Source organism: Xenopus laevis, chromosome 4S (genome assembly GCF_017654675.1).
Source record: "Xenopus laevis strain J_2021 chromosome 4S, Xenopus_laevis_v10.1, whole genome shotgun sequence".
In the NCBI taxonomy this organism is placed as follows: Eukaryota; Metazoa; Chordata; class Amphibia; order Anura; family Pipidae; genus Xenopus; species Xenopus laevis.
The window spans coordinates 87929075-87942567 of NC_054378.1; the positions used below are offsets into that span (position 1 = coordinate 87929075).

At 37.9% G+C, this 13493-nt stretch overlaps 1 protein-coding gene across 1 annotated transcript in view; it reads left to right on the top strand.

Annotated features, from left to right (window-relative positions):
• The first annotated feature begins 13028 nt into the window (after positions 1–13028).
• LOC121403738 (putative ferric-chelate reductase 1) overlaps positions 13029–13493 on the top strand; it is a 28842-nt gene continuing 28377 nt past the window's right edge. The window contains exon 1 of the mRNA XM_041591534.1: positions 13029–13129. The gene's annotated coding sequence lies outside the window, so the exon portion shown is untranslated. The remainder of the gene's footprint in view (positions 13130–13493) is intronic.

Genomic DNA, 13493 nt, shown 5'->3' on the forward strand with positions numbered 1-13493 from the left:
AGGTTCCTGTTTGTTTTAGATATAAAACTAGGCCTTCCATGGTCTCATCCCTGGTCAATGCACACATCAGGATTTAAAGGTTTTGTGATTCCAAAAAATAATATTAGTAATATTCATGCACTGCACATTTTCTATAAATGTAACTGCTACTGAAAATAGTTTTTGAGTTTGCTAATTTCTGCACTTCCTGTTTTGAATTTTTATTTTTGTACGTTAAAAAATGTAGCAGAAATCAGCTGATTAAAAGACCTGTAAGGAACCATACAGGGCAGGGGTCCCCTCCCCCTTTTTTATGCCTGAGCCACATTCAAATGTAAATAGAGTTGGGGAGCAACGCATGAAAAAAGTCCCTGGGGTGCTGAATAAGGGCTGTCCTTAAAGGGATCCTGTCATTGGAAAACATGTTTTTTTTCAAAACGCATCAGTTAATAGTGCTACTCCAGCAAAATTCTGCACTGAAATCCATTTCTCAAAAGAGGAAACAGATTTTTTGGGGCTAGACATTTTGACAATTTCCCAGCTGCCCCTGGTCATGTGACTTGTGTCTGCACTTTAGGAGAGAAATGCTTTCTGGCAGGCTGCTGTTTTTCCTTCTCAATGTAACTGAATGTGTCTCAGTAAGACATGGGTTTTTACCATTGAATGTTGTTCTTAGATCTACCAGGTAGCTGTTATCTTGTGTTAGGGAGCTGCTATCTGGTTACCTTCCCATTGTTCTTTTGTTTGGCTGCTGGGGGGGGGTGGAAAGGGAGGGGAGTGATGTCACTCCAACTTGCAGTACAGCAGTAAAGAGTGATTGAAGTTTATCAGAGCACAAGTCACATGACTTGGGGCAGCTGGGAAATTGACAATATGTCTAGCCCCATGTCAGATTTCAAAATTGAATATAAAAAAATATGTTTGCTCTTTTTCCCATGACAGTATCCCTTTAACAACGAAGCCCCTCCCTATATTTCATCTCAGGTCTCAAAATACTCTCCTTCACACAACCTTCGTTCTGCTTCTGACCTTCGCCTCGCTTCTCCTCTCTTCACTTTAGCTCATTCGCTCATTCTCGTCTACAAGACTTCTCTCAGGCTTCTGCTTTTCTCTGTAACTCTCTGCCTTGAGCTGTCAGACTTTTTCCTTCCTTCCAAACTTTCAAATGTTCCTACCCACCTGTTTAGGGAAGCTTATTCAATGTACCTTAATTAATCAGTCACTACTGTATCATAAATTATAGATATGTTTCTAAAATCCTAATGTCTCAACCATAACCTTTAGTTGTAAACTCTCACAAGCAGGGCCAGAACTAGGGGTGGGCAGAAGAGGCACCTGCCTAGGGTGCAAAGATGTGGGGGCGCTGGGCAGGTACCTGTTCAAAAGTTTTCTGCCTACCCCTAGTCCGGCTTGTTTGCTCCCCTGCTCGATTCCTTCCTCTCCTCCCCTCCCTCTGTTCATCACTCCCCTCCCTCTGTCAGTCACTCCCCTCCCTCTGTCCATCACTTCTTTGTCACGCCCCTCCCACTGTCACTACCCTGCCCTTCCCTTTCTTTAATCTCCTCGTATAGAGCATGCACACTCACGCATGCATCTCCCCTATAGCGCATGCGCACCTGGGCATGCGTGCGGTAACGAGCGCACACACTCACATGGGGGGAGGGCAGGGGTAGCTGACCGGGTGCCTAGGGCACCCCGTCGGCTTGGCCAGGCCCTGCTCACAAGTAGGGTCTTCAAATCCTATTGTACGCTGTAAACCCTTGTTTGTTATTCACCATCTGTTCCAGAAGCACTTCTTAACCTGTTGGTACTATATAAACTGATGATGATGATTAAAAAATATAAGCACCTGACTCTAAGAACAGTTTTTGGAAAAGTCAGCTCTCTCCAGCCAAAATGCTTCCAACAATACTCCATATCAGTGATCCCCAACCTGTGGCTCGTGAGCAACATGTTGCTCCCCAACCCCTTGGATGTTGCTCCCAGTGGCCTAAAGGAGGTTCTGTTTGGCAGTACACCTAGATTTTATCCAACCAAAACTTGTCTCCAAGCCTGGCATCAAAAAATAAGTAAGTTTTGGTTGGATAAAATCCAGGTGTACTGCCAAACAGAGCCTCCTTTAGGCCACAGGGAGCAACATCCAAGGGGTTGGGGAGCAACATGTTGCTCACGAGCCACTGGTTGGGGATCACTGCTATGGGGTATTGTTGGAAGAGGTGTCATTGTTCTAAGAGTCAAAATCAGTAGTGCAAAGAAGGAGCAAATTTTTTTCAATTGGTTTATTTACAAAAAACTTTACGGCCATTTAACTTTTCTTTGTAGACTAAATCTATATATGTTTTCTTTCATAAAGCAAAAGTTTATTTTTGTCGTTCGAAAATTTTTAATTACATAAATTACCAATCTCTCAGAATATTACAAACTGGAATAGCTCTACAATAGATCCATTTTAGTTTCCATTTTACTTTAACATTGTATTGAAACAAAAATTACCAAGGGATGTTTCTAATAACAAGCTGGTATAATGGAGGATTTTATCTTTTGGTTTTCCATGTAGAGGTTGGCTTGTTTGTTTCCAATCAATGAGGACAAGCTGACAAGATTGCTCTGCGCAAATGTGGGCAAATGGTTATACAGTGGTATAGGATCACTTATCCGGAAACCCGATATGCAGAAAGCTCAGAATTACGGAATGACTCAATTTTATCCAAATAATCCAAATTTTTAAAAATGATTTCCTTTTTCTCTGTAATAATAAAACAGTAGCTTGTACTTGGTCCCAACTAAGATATAATTAATCCTTATTGGAAGCAAAACCAGCCTATTAGGTTTATTTAATGTTTAAATGAATTTCTAGTAGACTTAAGGCATGAAGACCCAAATTACGGAAAGATCCGTTATCCGAAAACCCCCAGGTCCCGAGCATTCTGGATAACAGGTCCCATACCTGTATAGTTAATTTTGGTTAAAAAAAGATAAAAATCCATTAAGTTCAACTCTTCAAAAAGATCCTCAGTGCACATGTATCACACACACAAAAAGACCTATACACACGTATATGGACAACTCTTCTAAACTAACTGTAGTTAAGATCACAAATGCCTTGCATATTATGCTGGTTCAAGAAATCCTCCAAACCACTCTTAAATGCATTAATAGATCTGCCATCACAACAACACCCAGCAGGGCATTCCACACCCTCACTGCCCTCACCAAGACCCATTTATGCTGCTTCAAATTAAAGTTTAGTTTTTCACATTTTCTGTTGGAAAAAATATCCACCGCTCTGTAATTAAGGACCTCTGAACTGGAGTCCAAAAATGCACTGCATACTCAATGCAAGGCCTTACCAGGGACATATAAAGAGTCAAAATTATGTTTTCATACCTTAGAGCCCTTGTTATACAAGAAAGTATTTTATTTGCTTTAGTAGCCTCTGAGTGACACTGCCTAGAGTTACACAGCTTTTTATCCACAAAACTCATCAAATCCTTCTCAATTAAGGATACCCCAATACACAACAGTTTAGTGTATAACTCACATTTATGCTACCAAAGTCCATAGCCTTGCACTTATAAACATTGAACTCATTTGCCAGTTTATTGCATAGTTATCCAATATTAACAAATTTCTCTGCAAAGTTGCAAAATCCTGCATGGACCTTATAGTTTTGCACACTTTACAGAAAAATGTTTTTGAACTTACAAAGTAATTTCTTCCGCCAGACTAAATTGGCTATTGAGTTTAGCCAGCCTTGTGCACTATTTCCTGGTTTTGAGTATAATATTTGGTATTCCACTAAACTGCATAGTATCCATTGATTTATGGGTCCAGTCTTGAGTAGTGATGGGCGAATTTATTTGACCAGGCGCAAATTCGCAGCGAATTTGCGCGATTCGCCGCCAGCGAATAAATTTGCGAAACGCCCGCGAAAATTTGCGGCAAAAATTCGAAAAAAACGGACGCCGGCATCAAAAACGGGCGCCGGTGTCGAAAAAACGATGGAATTATGTGCAAAGATTTTCACCGCAGGTGAACTGGACTGGACTTTTGTCTTCCATATGAGGCTGCACAGGGGCATGCACACTGCTTACTGGCATGTCATTCCACAGGTACTAGAAGACATACTTATGGGAGCAAGGTACTTGGGAAGCCCTCTACTCAAGGCCAGAATTAAGTGAAAGAGTTACTACTGTGTTACCCAAATTTTCCAGTTGCACTCCTACCTGAAAATATGCAGTGCATGTGAGGAGGCGGAGTGGGAGCCAGGTAGGGGGTAGGGGCACCTCTGAATATTTGTTTGCACGGGGCAGCAGAAAAATCTCACTATCTACCCCCTAATAAATGAGTCCCATTTCAGTGTTGCTGATCACATTGCATTACTCATCTAATGCCTTTAATCCATCTTTTCCTACATCTGTCTCCCCTTTGCACTTATTTCCAAAACGTGCTAACAGTTTGCACACTCACTCTGTAGATTAACAGCAGTGTATTCATTTAAACCATCTCAACCCAGTTATCATCTTAAGAAGTTGGGAAAATCTGCATTAACTGTGTACTTACTGTGATAATACAGAAGTATGAGTATCAATAAACTGTGTGGCTGAACTCTTATAACAGACTGCTATAGGTACACTGCTAGAGCCATCTAGTTGTAAAAATAGGCAGAGCAGAAAAATGCCCATTGACTTTAATGCATTTGGAGTGAGAAAAAATTGTCACTTGCAAAAAAAATTTACACCTATTAACTTCAATGCGTTACACAAATTTTTCACCCTTTCGCAATTTTTTTGCAGTTTTGCAAATTCTTTGGTGAAGAATGCTCATCACTAGTTACTACTACTACTATGTTTATATACAGTATTGTGTGCTTTTTTTTATTACAGCTGTACTGTTCCATATTTGAAAATAGAGACAAAGAATGGTCGTCATTATGTTGTTTAGAACTGATGTAACTTCTAGGCAATAATACGCAGTACATTTACTAATTACTAATGGGTCAGTCCAACTGTATGGGAATCACTGATATACAATGTGTGTTTCTATCTACGGTATCTACTCTATAGCTACACTTAGGTGCCCATTTACTAACAATCACATTTTTTTCTTTTCCAGCACACTTTGCGCCACTTCGCCAGGTGTAAATTCATTACCATTACACTAATTCAATAAAATGCGAAGTTGCGTCTCTGTAGCCGAATGCTGGCAACTTTTCGCTAGCGTTAATTCGTCAGCGCGATCATTTCATAGCGAACTTTCGCTACTGTTTATTTTTGCCTAGCGAAACTTCATAAGTACACTTACAATTTGAATAGGGCGGGTACATAAAGGTCGTATAGACGTCGTTATTAGAGATGTTGGCGCAAATGCTTGAAGGTGCCACTTATTATTTCAGATGTCCGAGGAAGCAAAACAAAGACAAAAGAGATCCTCTAATGCCCTAGACATGAGCCCACCCTAAAACAAATGTGGCATGTCCCACAAATGATTTGAAAAAAATGTTAAGACAAAAATTTTTAGTTAGGACTGTGGAAGGCAATCCCGCTTTAAAATATGAAAAAAACACCAGCGTTTTTTAGAACTTGTATAACTTTCCAGCATACAGGATTTGATGTCACTCACATAAGATTGAGGAGGATGTAAGTTCAACTTATCAGTTCGCCAGGTCTAAGATGGTGAAAGAAACTCTGGCGAAAGAGGTAACATTCTGTAGCGTTCTGAGCAAAAATTTGCCTGGCGATAGGGAGCGACAGTCTGTTTCCCTAGCGAATTGTCCTCTACTCCTGTTAGTAAATTGACAATCTTATTGTGCTAATCCTATTGGACTGATTTAAATCAATTCAGACTATTAGAGGTTTTCTGATTTTTCTAATTCAGCCAAAATCACAAACACAGATTTGGTACATAGCTTTGAGGAACACATTGCTTCACTTGCAAAGGCTAATCCATAAATGTATTTCCTCAATGCACATAATAGAGTGGTCAGAGATACAGGACCAGCTCTGTAAAATTGCAAATGACTTAGCTTAAACAAGTTTTCAATGGCTGACAGGATATTGTACTTAAATGTTTAAGCAAATTAATGTCAACAAAAAGCCAGGTCTGATGGAGTACTCCCAAAAGTTTAGTTCAGTTACAGCCATTCTAGATGGTAAGGCCCTTTCAAGAATAATATACATTATGTCAATAATCATATTGCAACCCCCAGACAAACAGTGCTTTCACGTGTGCTAAGTGACTGTGTGTGTATATATTCTGCACACAAGCTCCTCTAATAAAATCTGTGTTCTGATGTTGAGAAAATAGTAGTTTGCCATAAATGTGTTCTGTTATCAAGAGTTTTTTTTATTATTATTTAAATCAGAGGTAATATAATTTCTTTGGTAAGAAATATAAATATCTGGTGAGATATAGGAGAAGGCCAATAGCAGTTTAACTTTAAAGAGGTTAGAATTCAGGCAGTGGCACAACATACAGTAGCTAATAGCAAATTAATGATTGATTATTGGAATGATAGCATGAATGTAAGCTAAAAAACAAACAGTATATCACTTCGGCGTATTTAGAAAGTATATAGAGTACAACAAAGGGCCAGGAAATTTGAAAAGCTCTGACCTGGGGTTTATTGACCCTGCGTCACACGGAAACACACATCTATGCACATACAGTGTTGATTTGTACATCAATTATGCATATGGTTATTTATAATCATCAGGTACACAACAGGTACATAGTTACATTAATGTTGTACAAGATAAATCATTAAAATACAGATAAAAACAAGATAATTATAATTCATATCTAAAATATAAAAGGTATCCCTGTTCCACAGAACCTAAAGTCAAACAGTGCAGTGGAATTATAATAGCAAATCAGGTTCCACAACTCAATGGTGTCTCCCTCTGCTCGATCCAAGCCTCAAGTGGGACCCATAAGTATATTCTGCTGGGAGGCTTCAAGAGGCAAACTTGACAGAAACTAGTTCAAATGAATACAAATATTTTTTTTGCCATTTGTACCAGGAAAAATAAACCCTGTGACTGATGGGTGTGTAGAATGTTCAATGTGGCCCTAACTGATGAGTAATCTCAACATATGTTTGTGTAAGAATCATTCTATCTAAGTGGCTATTTTTATATTTTTATATCAGAGTAGTGAGGCACATTGGCTTTTTCTTTATTTGTAGGACCAATGATCTGAAAGAACGAATGGCATGCTAACTATTGGTGTCCTAAATATTCCAAGGTGATAAACAGCACATTGATGAGGTGCTGCTACATTCAGCTGCAATGAGACCTGTACAACAGTGATATGCGTGTTGACACGAAACCCATGGTGACCCACGGGTTTATCACTGGTTTGGATTGATGTTTGGCTAACCATTGCGGGTTAGGGTTGGGTGTGGGCCATATTGGGGAAGCAAACTCCTCCACTTCTCCTGAAGATTCTCTAACTTGGAACCAGAAGCAAACACAAAAGTACAGCATGCAGCGAGATGACATGGCTACAGGTTGGGTATGGGTCCTACAATGGCAACATTTTGCAGGCTAAGATCGGGTACGGGTTAAGGTTTTGTGGTTTGGGGTCCAATGGGGGTTGAGGTTTTCTCAGTCAATTAATTAAAAGCTTTGTTTGCAACATAAATAGCCTGGAAAATGCACTTGAAGTTAAATTACATATTGCATATACAAAAGTATAAATATACTCCACATTTAGAAGAAAAGCATAAAAGCACTGCAAAATGAAAGTTGGTTTGCTCACAGGGCCGATACTGATTTGCCACGTTCTTTACATAATGCAGACTGTAATTATTAACTGGCTATCAATAACCTGACCTATACAAATCTTGACATTTGTTGTACCAATCCTTATTTTAAGCATGTCACTCCATAGACAAACAGTTTGTGTTGTAAATATAACGTGCACTATTCTGGCACTAAGTCTGAATAAACTGTAGTTATGTTCTCAATAGGTCATTAAGTTTATGCACGTACAGGTATTATTCCACTTATTTTATTATAGTTGTCATTTAGCAACAATCCCAGCTAGATCAGTGGCGCTGATATCTTTTTTTCATGCATGTTCTTTTCAATTGTATTGGAAGTTTAATAGATTTAAAAAGTAAAATCTAGGCAGTTATTTTTTTCAAAGTTTTATTCAATCAAGTTTTTTACTTTCAAACTCTTAAAAAATAACAAATGTTTAAGCTTGGTCAAATTTGAAGTTTATTCAAGAGATTCCAAAGTTGACAAATATGAATATTGATAGAAACGCCTCTATATATTAATTTTAAGCAATCAGTTAAAATGATCATGCTTTGCCTATAATAAAAGTCACTACCTTTATCTACCTCTGCTGATACCTTGTGCTACATTAGTACTACATCTTTTGTGACAAATAAACATCTGCTATTTGGTTAAAAACCTCTGGTGTCCTTAAATCCTGATTGCACAGGATGTGAGTGGTGTAGCTCCACAACATCTCTTTCTTTTTTTGTACAATGCTTTTTATCATGAATAGCAGCTGGTCAACTCCAGAATGTGGGTTAGACCAAACGCTGGCACAAGGTGCTTCTAGCAGCTGGACAATGCCACAGAGTGGGTTGGACAGAGCACTGGCGAGACGTGGCATGTGAACTAACAAATTTGGCCAAAGTGTGGTACTAACACCTCATTTTTGAGGTGCAATAATTATTTTTAAATGCAAACTGTGTGCTGACAATTTTTCTGTGACTGTGTGCTGGTCTTTTTGTGTACAAATATTGGCTTTTTATTAATTGTAGCAGCTGGTTAACACAAGAATGTGGGTAAGATCAAGTGCTGGCAGTTTCTTTCTGTGTATCACGAGAGAGGACCAGAATGTAACCATAAGGATTTGCCAAAGCATTCATTTATCTAATTATTAATTATCTAATTAAGGACATTTTGGCACGTGGTGCTCAAATCTTAATCCAAGTCATAAATATGACAATTCATATTTAAAAAATGAACAACATATATAGTGTGTATTGTCTCATATGATATCTTTAATATCTCAAAGACAAAAATTTAAAAATTTGATCACAATTGCATCCAATTAACAGTGAAACAAGAGAAATTATTCCAGAGAAAGTCTTCACACATCATTTGGATACATTCTTTCTACACTATGTACACTATTTCTTTATGGTCCTTAGGCATATAGGGTGCATACAAAAGGTCTCATACTACACAGCAGTGTATTGTTTCTTTGCCATAATAAAACACAACAGATTAGCCCACTATTATATGTACGAGTATCAGTATAGATGACTAGATAGAATTAACTCTAGAGCAAACTGACTTTTCTGAATGTCCTTAAAACATTTCATGACTCATCTGAGCAGCTTATTCACCTGAGTAGGGATGTAGCGAACTGTTCTGCTGCGAACTAGTTTGCGCGAACTTCGACCGTTCGCGTCCGCTGAATGTTCGCGAACGTTTGGGAACGTTCGCATTTTGAGTTCGCTTTCGATTCGAATACAAGTCGTTCGACCATTCGAATTCCTTCGACCGCTAAAAATCGAACGATTTCCATTCGTTCGAACGATTGTAAGCATTCGATCGAATGAAAAGCATTCGATCGAATGGCTTCGATCGTTCGATTCGAATGAAAATCCTTCGATCGTTCGAATCGAACGATTTTAGCGGGTGTTCGAAGTTTGCGAACTGTCCGCGAACGTTCGCATTTTTTGCCGGTGTTCGCGAACGGCGTTCGCGAACACCAAATCGGCAGTTCGCTACATCCCTACACCTGAGTGGTAACAAATTCCTCAGCATTTAAACCCTTAATGGAAGTACATTCACCAATATCCAATCACTGTGGTTCCATTAGATGATACTGTAGATATAACTCATAGATGTGTGGAAGTGTGATCCAGTCACAACAGTACCATGATCCTCATTATGGTAAATGTTAATTTTCCAATGTACATAACTGGAAGAGTGTCAAAGGGGCATTTGCTTTAGACTTAATTCTGCTAGATACTGTATAGCATGACCTGGATGAATGAAAATACATACAGTATTACTCCTTTAGTAGGAGAATCCTAGTATGCCCCCCCTCCCCCATGTATGTGAGGTTTTCAGGCTAAAAACCATAGCCTTTAATTCTAACTATTTTTCTGCTGAAAAATCACATCCCCTTATTAAATGAAAATGAAGCTATAAACAGAGAACAGAAGCTCACCTGACCTTAAACAGTCAGCCCAAAACTAGGGGAATACAGGAAGTAGAGGTGCCTCTCCAGCTTTTGACTCAGAATTAATGGGCTATTGAATAGCATCTTTGTTGCCAAACAAAAAATACATTTAGTAAAACCTCCCTTATAGGTCCTATAACCACTGACATCCATAGGACCCTTATATGATCTGACTGTTAGCCACGTGGGCAGATCTCTGCTTGTATAGCTGGCCGTAAACCTACAGATTTTTATTCTTTGTATGACGAATGATTGTTCATTGCAATGTAACGATCTATAACTAACCAATCAAATTAAATAAGTAGGAAAAATAACAAATCAAACAATGTTCTGGCTATTAATTGACAACAGTCATACAAGTCGTGTCACCCACTAATATTACACAGGCAATACATGCAGAGATCTTATTGTTAGCCAACAGAAATCTTCTGACTTGTCTGATCAACTAAACGACCAATCACCATGGAAAGAAAAATGTCGGGATAATTATTACAGGAAAAGGAAATGGAGTTTTCCGCACACCTATAGTGGTTAAAATCCAAAATCTTTACTGAACGATAAATAAAGATTTTGGATTTTAACCACTATCGGTGTGTGGAAAACTCCATTTCCTTTTCCTGCAATTCAATACGGCATGGGACGCCAAGGGATTCCAGCACCTGACACTATTTCCATGGGCAGCCTGCAATCTGGAAAGCACCTTCGGTGAGTCTGAGCGGTATTTTCTGTATATATTCAGGGAAAATTATTACTCCACATACATACCGAAAATTGTACAAATCTTCATTTCATATGACTATATCTTCGCTTCTGTGGTCAGCTTTACTCTAGACAGCTGTAGATCCCTATAGACCAGTGCCTGTTTATTATTAAAGGGGTATAACTCTGCAGAACTTGCTTGTTAGATAAAGAGAACATCGTATGCATATACAGCTACATCTCTATAGAATCATTACAGACTTTTGTGGGAAACCTGTAACCCAGATATACGCTGTTATATAGCCATGTTTCAATATTTAAATAATGCTGCAAAGTTTTCCAGTTCATATGTTTTACATCCTTACACAGTTATGTAGTTACAGAAGATCTCCACCAAGAAACAACATAATCAAAAAAAACAACATTCCGATATATGTTATTTAACATTGGTTTTAAAGATACTTGTAAACATAATTGTGACAAAAAGCAGAATGTGATCCCTTTCTGTTCTCTGGACCTGACTCTTGAAACTATGTAGCAGATGTAAGATCTCCTCCATGCCTGATAATAATATGGCTTCTGCTAAATTGTTTCAGGAGCCAGACACAGAGAACAGAAAGGGATAAGCAAAAAACTATTATATAATACAATTATATTTGCAAATAAATGTAAAACTATTGAAAATTGTTTATTGATTGTATATTGGTACATGGCTTAGAATTTTCTGTCATAATGCAGTTTTTGGGTGGAGATTTAATGTAATGCTTCATTGATTTCATATTAATTTAATTTTCTTACTTCTTCTGCTCAGTAAAATTGCACAGGTTATTGCCTTTTCTACTAACTGGCAAGAAAAGAATCTTATATAAAGTTTCCTATGCACTGCCAGCTAATGATTTGGTTTTGGTACTACAGGTATAGGATCCCTTATCCGGAAACCCAATATCCAGAAAGCTCTGAATTATGGAATGGCTGCCTTCCATAGACTCCATTTTATCCAAATAATCCAAATTTTTAAAAATGATTTCCTTTTTCTCTGTAATAATAAAACAGTTGCTTGTACTTGATCCCAACTAAGATATAATTAATCCTTATAGGAAGCAAAACCAGCCTATTGGGTTTATTTAATGTTTAAATTAATTTCTAGTAGACATAAGGCATGAAGATCCAAATTAAGGAAAGATCTGTTATCTGGAAAACCCCAGGTCCCGAGTATTCTGGATAACAGGTCCCATACCTGTACATTTCTTTGGTTTATGGTGTGTTCTTTTCACTGCAAAAAATGATACTTTTTTTAATAGCTCTAGTTAAACAGGAGATCTTATGGTTTTACTCAGTGGCGTAACTATAGAGGAAGCATGTATGCTAAGCAGGTGGATGAATGGTCGGGTAGGTTGGCGCTGGACCCCTATAACGATTTTTTTGCTGGGGGACCCGGTGCACCATTGTTATAACACTGGTTTCACCTTTACCAGTAGAGAATCTAAGTATGCCAAATGTGTCTGAAAAGAGAGAGAAGAGTCTTCTGTGCCTTTTATGGAAAGCTAAAGATTTGGAGAATAATTTGAAAAAACTTTTCCTGTGCCTTATGATCTGACTTCCAATACTGAAATGTAATGGTTTCAATTAATTACTGAATTAGCATGACATTTTATAGCTTGGGTATGGGAAGCGTTAGCTTATCAGTAAAATTAGAAGGTACAAAAAGGTATACTGTATTTCATTTACAGTGATAGAAATAATTCTATTTTTATGATCCAGTCAAAAATACATAGTGGAAATAGTACCTCCCTACTATAATCTTCTTAAGACAGGTTACCAAGGAATTACGTGACCATAAAAAAAGCACAAAGCCATAAGTGGAGGTCACATAACTCCAACTAACTGGATCAAAAATAAAGGGTTATACAGTAATTCTTATTGTGCATCAATGCACAGTTCTGTACAGGCTGGACATTGTTCTTATTTGTACAATTCATTTGTTTGCACAAGCCCTAATGGTTCTGAAAGCATTTGATCGTAATCACTATATTCCTGCAAGTACTGTTGGAGAATGGAGATAGTGGGTGCCTGCCCATTAAAATATGCGTAGCACGTTCACCATTTATTCTTCACACTTTATCTCTGTGACTTTGTGGGCTATAAATTAAGGTTTGACATGTAATGCATTGTCTCTGTGACCAAGAGCAAAGTAAAAGCAGAAATCCAAAGCTTTCACTGCACTGTATTTAAGGTGAGAGGATGTATTTTCTTCTTTCTTATTCTATTTTTTAGCAGAACGTATGACAGCTGCCCCACTCTATAAAGCTTTACACTTTTACCATTAACATAATTTTGGGAGTTACTGAGCCTGCTTACTTCAAGTTGCACACTGTGTGTATATACAGATATGCAGTGACTGCAAAACCTTGTATAGTTATATATGCATGTGTGTGTTCTATGTATGCCTCTGGTGCTGTTATTTCAGTTTATCAACTTTATGAATCAATGTTCAAATTCAAATTTGTCTTGCACTAAAACTCCAGAATTCAAATTATGCTTTCAAAAACTTAAATGCATAAAATTTACTAAGTGCAAAAAAATTCAAAACTAAAAGT